This window comes from Cervus canadensis, chromosome 15 (genome assembly GCF_019320065.1).
Source record: "Cervus canadensis isolate Bull #8, Minnesota chromosome 15, ASM1932006v1, whole genome shotgun sequence".
Classification (NCBI taxonomy): Eukaryota; Metazoa; Chordata; class Mammalia; order Artiodactyla; family Cervidae; genus Cervus; species Cervus canadensis.
Window position 1 is genome coordinate 4,156,354 of NC_057400.1, and position 8,568 is coordinate 4,164,921.

The following is an 8,568-nucleotide window of genomic DNA, read 5'->3' on the forward strand; positions in this document are numbered from 1 at the left end:
CCATGGACTGCAGCATGCCAGGCTTCCCTGTCAATCACAAACTCCCAGAGCTTACTCAAACTCATGTCCATCAAGTCAGTGATGCCATCCAACCATCTCATCCTCTGTCGTCCCCTTCTCCTCCTGTCCTCAATCTTTCCCAGCATCAGGGTCTTTTCAAATGAAAAGATCAGTTCTTCACATCAGGTGCCCAAAGCATTGGAGTTTCAGCTTCAGCATCAGTCCTTTCAGTGAATGTTTAGGACTGATCTCCTTTAGGATGGACTGGTTGGATCTCCTTGCAGTCCAAGGGACTCTCAAAAGTCTTCAACTCCACAGTTCGAAAGCATCAATTCTTCAGTGCTCAGCTTTCTTTATAGTCCAACTCTTACAGCCAAACATGACTACTGGGAAAACCATAGATTTGACTAGATGGACCATTATAGGCAAAATGATGTCTCTGCTTTTTAATATGCTATCTAGATTGGTCATAGCTTTTCTTCCAAGGAGCAAGCATCTTTTAATTTCATGACTGCAGTCACCATCTGCAGTGATTTGAGAACCCCAAAAAACAAAGTCTCTCACTGTTTCCATTGTTTCCCCATCTATTTGCCATGAAGTGATGGGACTGGATGCCATGATCTTAGTTTTCTGAATGTTGAGTTTTAAGCCAACTTGTTCACTCTTCTCTTTCACTTTCATAAAGAGGCTCTTTAGTTCTTCTTCACTTTCTGCCATAAGGGTGGTGTCATCTGCATATCTGACGTGATTGTTATTTCTCCCAGCAACCTTGATTCCAGCTTGTGATTTATCCAGCCCAGCATTTGGCATGATGTACTCTGAGTATAAGTTAAATAAGCAGGGTGACAATATACAACCTTGACGTACTCCTTTCCCGATTTGGAATCAGTCTGTTTTTCCACGTTCAGTTCTAACTGTTGCTTCTTAGCCTGTATACAGATTTTTCAGAAGGCAAATCAGGTGGTCTGGTATTCCTATCTCTTTAAGAATTTTCCACACTTTGTTGTGATCCACACAGTCAAAGACTTTAACATAGTCAATAAAACAGAAGCAGAAGAGAATGGTACAGTAATGGCCAAAATGTGGGAGGCCCTGGCTTACCTTGACTTTTTTTTTTTTTTTTTGGAAGTTTGCAAATTCTTTATATTTCCGGATGTTGAGAAAACATTTTTGAGAGTTGAGGTTACCTCTAGTGGCAAAACCAGAGCCAGCTATTAGGCAGCCAGAATGCTACAGTAATTAAATACATGACCATTTCTTTTTTAGCACAATTTTTGTTCTCCTCTTCAAGAAGTTGTAGACATCTATTTAGTTTGATTATCTGTCATCTTAATGAAGCTCCATCTACAACTGTCAAGTCTTCTGAAGTTCCTTCAGTCGCTGCCTCTACATTTGAAATGTCATACATGGAGTCAGTTCTGACCAGCTAACAATTTTTGCAAACAGCATTTTCACTCATAGAGTGCTCCTTTTTAGCTGTCAACTGCATAGATTTCTTGCTTTTGAGGGGCTGGAGGAGGTGTTTCTAAATCCAGAAAATTTAGTGTTCTTGCATTTAACGTAAGCACATGAGACAGTATTTTTAGTGCCAGAGGCTTAAAGGGATTTGATTGTATAAGGTCAAGATCTACCAGTCTTGATGTTGAATGTTTTCATTATTTCCTGCTACCACAACTCCCTCTGGGACCTGCATAATCACACTAGCATTTGAAACTCCGTCTTGGAATCCTTGTTACAGGTCAGCATTTGGTCAAGCTACCTTTAATTTTTTCAGACCCTCATTCGCTAACACTTTCGGTGTATTCCATTTTGTACTGAATTTGACTAATTTCAGCCAGCTCAGCAGCAGTGGGAGAAGGAAAGGCTGCCTTAATCACTAAATGTGTACCAACTACTGCTTGCTTTTTGGCATTATCTGCTTCTGTGCCTCATATTAAATCCTTTAACTTACTTCAGTATGCATGTCTGGATTTAGAGTCACTTTTGTCCCCCTGGGCTCTGGAGGGTCCTGGGGAAGGGCCACCACCCACCAGCTCCTGGGGAGCTTGGGTGTGTGGTCTCAGAGGCTGTTGGCCAAGTACACGGAGGCACCTGGGCAAACCTTACCCTGGCTTCTTAACAAAGACCTTTTGTAGGGTCAAAAAGAACTATCTTGGAGCAAAGAGCCCTTTGGAGTCTATAACGTCCTGTTTTAAGAGATTAGCTTTGCTCTGAATCTATCTGCTTCCAGGACAGGTATCTGGAGGGTTACAACCAAATAAATTTTAAATTAGATTTGCGCCCTGGTTCTACTGCTGGGTTTCCTGGGTAACTCAACTGATAAAGAATATGGTTGCATTGAGGGAGACCTGGGTTTGATCCCTGAGTTGAGAAGATCCCTTAGAGAAGGGAAAGGCTACCCAACCCAGTATTCTGGCCTGGAGAATTCCATGGACTGTATAGTCTATGGGGTTGCAAAGAGTTGAACATGACTGAGTGACTTTCACTTTCTGCTGCTGAAAGAGGAAATTATAGCTGCTAATCTGGGGCCTGTTCACCTCATTATCTGAGTCACAAATCAGAATATCACTTGCATTCCCTTTCACATGCTCTGTGGCCTAGATTTCAGAAGTACATGAGTACAAGGTAACTGTTCTCCTCTCAAGTCAGACGAGCATATCATTATTTATGGACTTGTAAAATCTCAGAACAAAATTTAGCTGATGTTCTTCAGTTTCTTGTGAAGAAAATCTAAGGTATGGGAAGTCACTCAAAGACATCAAAGCCTTTGGGAGAAAAATCAAAGTCTAATCTGAGACTCACAGAACTTCAAATCACATGTCCTTTGACCTACGGGCACTGAAGCCTGCGTCCATCCTATGACCACCAAACCAAAGGTCAAGGCACAAGAGCAATGTGCCCTCCCCTTGCATCCAGGAGCAAAGCCCTGGAGGCAGGTTCAAGTATAACCAACTGTCCTCCCTTTATGGAACTCCAGAAGAGGGCACACTGCAGACCACTAAGGAGGAAGTGGTGTGGGGCAGAGTTGTGGACACACAGGATGACAAGTGGGCAGGACAAGACAATTTGCTCCTGCTGAAAAACACATCTCTATAAAAGGGCAAGATGTGGTTCATAAACCCTGTCACTCCACTGTAGGTCTTTTGAGAATTTCACTTGTCAACTTTTACTCACAAATGTGAAAAGCATTCCAAACAAGTGAGCCCCTTGGTCCTAGAGATTTCCTTCCAGATCCTTCAAGTCCATCTCCCAGAGGCTTCCTCACCAGCCCACAAAATTCAGATGAGAATTCTGCATGAAGCATTCACCACCAGGCTTACTTGCACTGATGTAAGAGCTACAGCTACCCTTTGGAACGACTAATGTCACAGAAATTGATACAATTAAATCATCTGTGTCATAATTAACTTAGGTTTTCTTTATGGCCAGTTCTAAAGAACTTCCCAGCTTTTTCATACATTCCAATTTTAAAACCAGATATAGAAGTGGCAATTAAGGAAAGAACCCATCGCATAATCAGTCATAGGTTCATTGCTTCATATAGGTCCCCAGCAGGTTGCTGAGGGGCAACCCTGCCCTGATGACACAGGTTACCTTTTTGTCCCCCTCCAACCGGCAACTTTCTTGCTGAGAGCTTTCAGTGGTTGAGCACACATCTCTAGACTGCAGGGCTGTCTGTAACCCAACCAAAATGCCATAGATGATCTTGAGAGAGAAAATGAACATCCTGGTTCACTGGATTCTGTCTTTAAAAAACAAAATTATTTAGCTGTGCTAGTTTTATTTGCAGCATGCAGGATCTTTGATCATCACTGTGGCCTGTGAGACCTTTAGCTGCAGCATGTGGACCAGGGATTGAACCTGGGCCACCAGAGTTGGGAGCATGGAGTCTTAGCCACTGAACCACCATGAAATTCCCTCACTGGACTCCATTCTTGCCTTTAGGATAGTTTCCATAGCAAAATTTTTTCATATTATAATTCCTCCTACTCTTTCAGTGTAATTTTATGCAGTTGTTGGACAAGACAACTATTTTCCACATCTTTTAGGTGAAATCTGCTGAAGCATCTGATCATCCTCATCTTTCTCCTCTCATTTAGAATTTCCTATTTCCCCTCCACCTCTTTCCATTTTCACCGGATAACATACATGTGTTCTTGGAGGTTCAGTTCTGAGCTTATTCTCTGAGAAGGCCACTACCATGACCCACCTGGAGACAAAATTGCTCAGAAAATTAACAATTTGTGATAGCACATTGTCATTATCTGTGGATGTCTGTTTCTCTTCCACTAGCAAGTGAACAGTTTGTAGGAAGCAGTGATATGATCTTAACAAGTAGGAATTTGCAGTACCTGCCTGGTGGTAGATTCTTGGTAAATGATTGGTCACTGGAGAAAAACATGTCCTAAACATTTATAACCTGTGATGGTGGCCCAGAGACTTCTCCTAGATATGATTGAAATGTACTTAAACTGCTACTTTAGATTTGTGAAAATAACCCCTAGGTGTCAAATGAACTGTAGGGAGGCGGTTATTGATTATACAGTGTGTGTGCGTGCTCAGTCCTGTTTGACTCTTTGCGACCCCATGGACTACAGCCCACCAGACTCCTCTGTCTTTGGAATTTTCTAGGCAAGAACACTAGAGTGGGGTGCCATTTCCTCCTCCAGGGATATCTGTCTCGATCACTCACTCTTATTTTCTCTGGCCTAGAATTCATGGTCTGATTTTCCAACTCTAGGATAAATATACTAATATATTCCTAGGCACACGGAGAATAAACCTTAATGAAAGGCAAACATTCAGAAGCATCTCTGGCTGGCAGACCAGCCCAGAGGAGCAAATGGACAAGGGACAGAAGTCACAGGGTCATTACACTGCTTCCCTTCCATGACAATTATGCAAATAATGTTTTGATTTGCCTTCTCCTCCTTAAAATATACATAACTGCGCCATCTTGCCTTACACCTGAAACTGACACAACATTGTAAACCAACTAGACTTCCATTAAAAAAAAAAAAAAAAGTGGTTCTTTTTCTCCCTTGTAATTAGAGGTAGGTTATCCTTTTCTTTGCAGAGGGGCTGAAGTCATCTATCCTTCTTACTTTTGCAAATAACTCTATTCTGGCCAATATTTGCCCATAATCCATGGGGCCTTTCCTTTTATGACTTTTCAGTCTGACAAAAAAGATCCTAATTACACACCTGTGAGGCTTCCATGCTGGCTGTGTTGGTCTGGCTGTGTTTTCGGCTTCCCAGGGTGTCAGCTTTTGAGGAGCTTCCTGCTTTGGTGCTCAGGGCTGCTGGCCAATGAGAAGGTCTCCCCCATGCCATAGAATACAGCCATTCTCAGAGACCGGAAAATTCAAACAAGAGCTTTTCTTGGTATGTTTTTTTTTTTTTTTTTTTTTCTGTCAGTTTCAAATTTAAAATATCAAATTTGCCAGATATGCGATGCAGTTCAAATGAATCACTGGTCAAAAGGAGACATTTTAATAGGGTTATCACTAAAATACTCAAAGTGGTCTTTGAAGTTACAGCCTAGACCAGCCAAGTGGTTTAATTCTGTCTTGGCAAATCAATACCTTTGTATGAAATTTCTAAAAGTCGTCAGAACATAAAATGTTTGTTTATTCTAACTTGTTCCCTCTGTCAGTAACTGTCAAGCTTGGCAATGATTATATGCATAAATAAAAAACCAAGTTATTTGAATTCTGACAGATATGAAAAAATGGCAATATCTTCATTTTTATTAATAAAAAACTATACATTTTAATTCACTACTGTAATATTAGCCCTAGAAACATGTCTGGAATGCATGTTATACCCTGAACAAATATTGGTTGAATTAATTGTTTAACTTAACAGGTAAGAAAAACAAAGCTTGCTATCTCATTTCCATCAAGAAGACTGAAGGTTTTTCACCAGATCTCGATGGCTCCCAACACACAAATGCAAACAAGCAGGCGCATACACATACACAGGAAAGTCAAGGGCCAGGCTCACTTTTACGTTTAGGTCAAAGCAGAGGAACTGACCTAACACCTCCATTGGTATCAATTCTATTCTGTACGTCCATTAATATAACTTGAGATGGACATATATTTATGGCTACATCATTGATCATGTTCCAATCTGACCAGCAAAAACAGATTTATGTTCCCAAAACTAGCTTTAAAATAAAAAATTTTTACCCTCTACTTTTTAAATTTTGTAAATGTAAAGGACATAGACAAGTACCTAGAAAAACACTCTTTATGTCTCATTCTCACAAAATGTTGGCAACACACTATTTTATACAAGTATCTTTTTCGGAATTAAAATGCATATGCTTACTCTGATCCTTGCTGAATTTCGAGTTTGCTTGTTCCCTTATTTCTAGCCTGGCATGATATTTTGAATATTCTATCCAACAGATAAACCATTTATCTGCCTCTGTAATACATGTGAATTTGATAAACTTGCATGATATGCCTTCGCTTGAGTTGTGTCTTAGATTATAGAACACAGAACCCTGTGGAAGACCACTAGATTACTCTGTCCCAAACACTCTTTGGGCACTGTTCTTTTAATATCTATAACTCCATGTATTTGCATTATCAACCAGCCAGTGTTTCTCAATGATGTCCCCAAGACTATTTAGAATTATTGTCAAAAAACTGAGAAAATTGTTAAACTGTAAGCAGGATTTTGTTTAATGCTTTCTTATGCATTTCCTCATTTTCATGACTCTCCCTGAATGATAGTCCGGGGTTGGTGTTATGTATTCTGTATACAGAGATGTGTATCCTCAGAAAATGTTCTCTTTCCTCTGGACAAGCCTAGGTTTCACTATCCATCAAATGAGTATAGTAATAATCATCAATATGAAGAGAAATCACGCACGTTAACAGCCTAGAAATGAGCTCACAATAAACTGCACTCAATCCGTATCACTCTCATTTTCTCACCCTTTCCTTTGCTTTCATCACTTCCATCTTTCCCATAAATCCTCAGTAGCATTTTTGTCTGCAGTACCATTACTTGATCCAGACATCATAATGATTAGTGTTAAACCAAACTAAAAGAGACATTGCCTTTTGCCAAACCAACCCGTTCTATGTTTCATAATTGTTTTACCTTTAAATCTGTTGTTATTCAGTGGCTAAGTCATGCCCGACCCTTATTTTTTAAATTTAAGAAGAGTAAAATTAACTCTCCCTGGTGGACAGCTCTATGGCTTTTGATGTGTTCACAGCTGTATGGAATGCTTTTGTGACATCATGCACTATAGCCCACCAGGCTCCTCTGTCCATGATATTCTCCAGGCCAGAATACTGGAGTCGGTTGCCATTCAGTTCTCCAGGGAATCTTCCTGACCCAGGGATTGAACCCATGTCTCCTTGACTCTTGCCGTGGCAGGTAATTCTCTACCAATGACCCACCTGGGAAGCCCTTTGGTAAATACCTAGAGTCATGTATCTACCACCCCACACAAGATACAGATGCATTCCTCATCCTCAGACATTTTCCTCATGCTGTCCCTGTGGTCAGAGACTCTCTGGACTTAAATTCTGGCAACCACTGACCTGTTTTCTCTTCCCATAATTGTGCCTTATGGTAAATCCAAGTAAATCATGGTATATCACAGTAATACAAGTCTATGCCCCGACCAGTAACACTGAAGAAGCTGAAGTTGAATGGTTCTATGAAGACCTACAAGACCTTCTAGAACTAACACCCAAAAAAGATGTCCTTTTCACTGTAGGGGACTGGAATGCAAAAGTAGGAAGTCAAGAAACACCTGGAGTAACAGGCAAATTTGGCCTTGGGGTACAGAATGAAACAGGGCAAAGGCTAACAGAGGTCTGCCAAGAGAACACACTGGTCATAGCAAACACCCTCCTCCAACAACACAAGAGAAGACTCTACACATGGACATCACCAGATGGTCAACACCAAAATCAGATTGATTATATTCTTTGCAGCCAAAGACGGAGAAGCTCTATACAGTCAGCAAAAACAAGACTGGGAGCTGACTGTGGCTCAGATCGTGAACTCCTTATTGCAAGATGCAGACTTAAAATTGAAGAAAGTAGGGAAAACCACTAGACTATTCAGGTATGACCAAAATCAAATACCTAACGATTATACAGTGGAAGTGAGAATTAGATTTAAGGGAATAGATGTGACAAAGTGCAAGAAGAACTATGGACGGAGGTTCAGGACATTGTACAGGAGACAGGGAGCAAGACCATCCCCAAGAGAAAGAAATGCAGAAAAGCAAAACGGCTCTCTGAGGAGGCCTCACCAATAGCTGTGAAAAGAAGGGAAGTGGAAAGCAAAGGAGGAAAGGAACGATCAACCCATTTGAATGCAGAGTTCCAAAGAATAGCAAGGAGAGATAAGAAAGCCTTCTAGAGTTATCAGTGCAAAGAAATAGAGGAAAACAACAGAATAGGAAAGACTAGAGATCTCTTGAAGAAAATTAGAGATACCAAGGGAACATTTCATGCAAAGATGAGCTCAATAAAGGACAGTAATGATATAGACCTAACAAAAGCAGAAGATATTAAGAAGAGGTGGCAA

At 40.7% G+C, this 8,568-nt stretch overlaps 1 pseudogene; it reads right to left on the reverse strand.

The window, feature by feature from the left end:
* Window positions 1-1,189: 1,189 nt before the first annotated feature.
* LOC122454011 lies at window positions 1,190-7,020 on the reverse strand (annotated as a pseudogene).
* Between the last annotated feature and the right edge of the window lie 1,548 nt (window positions 7,021-8,568).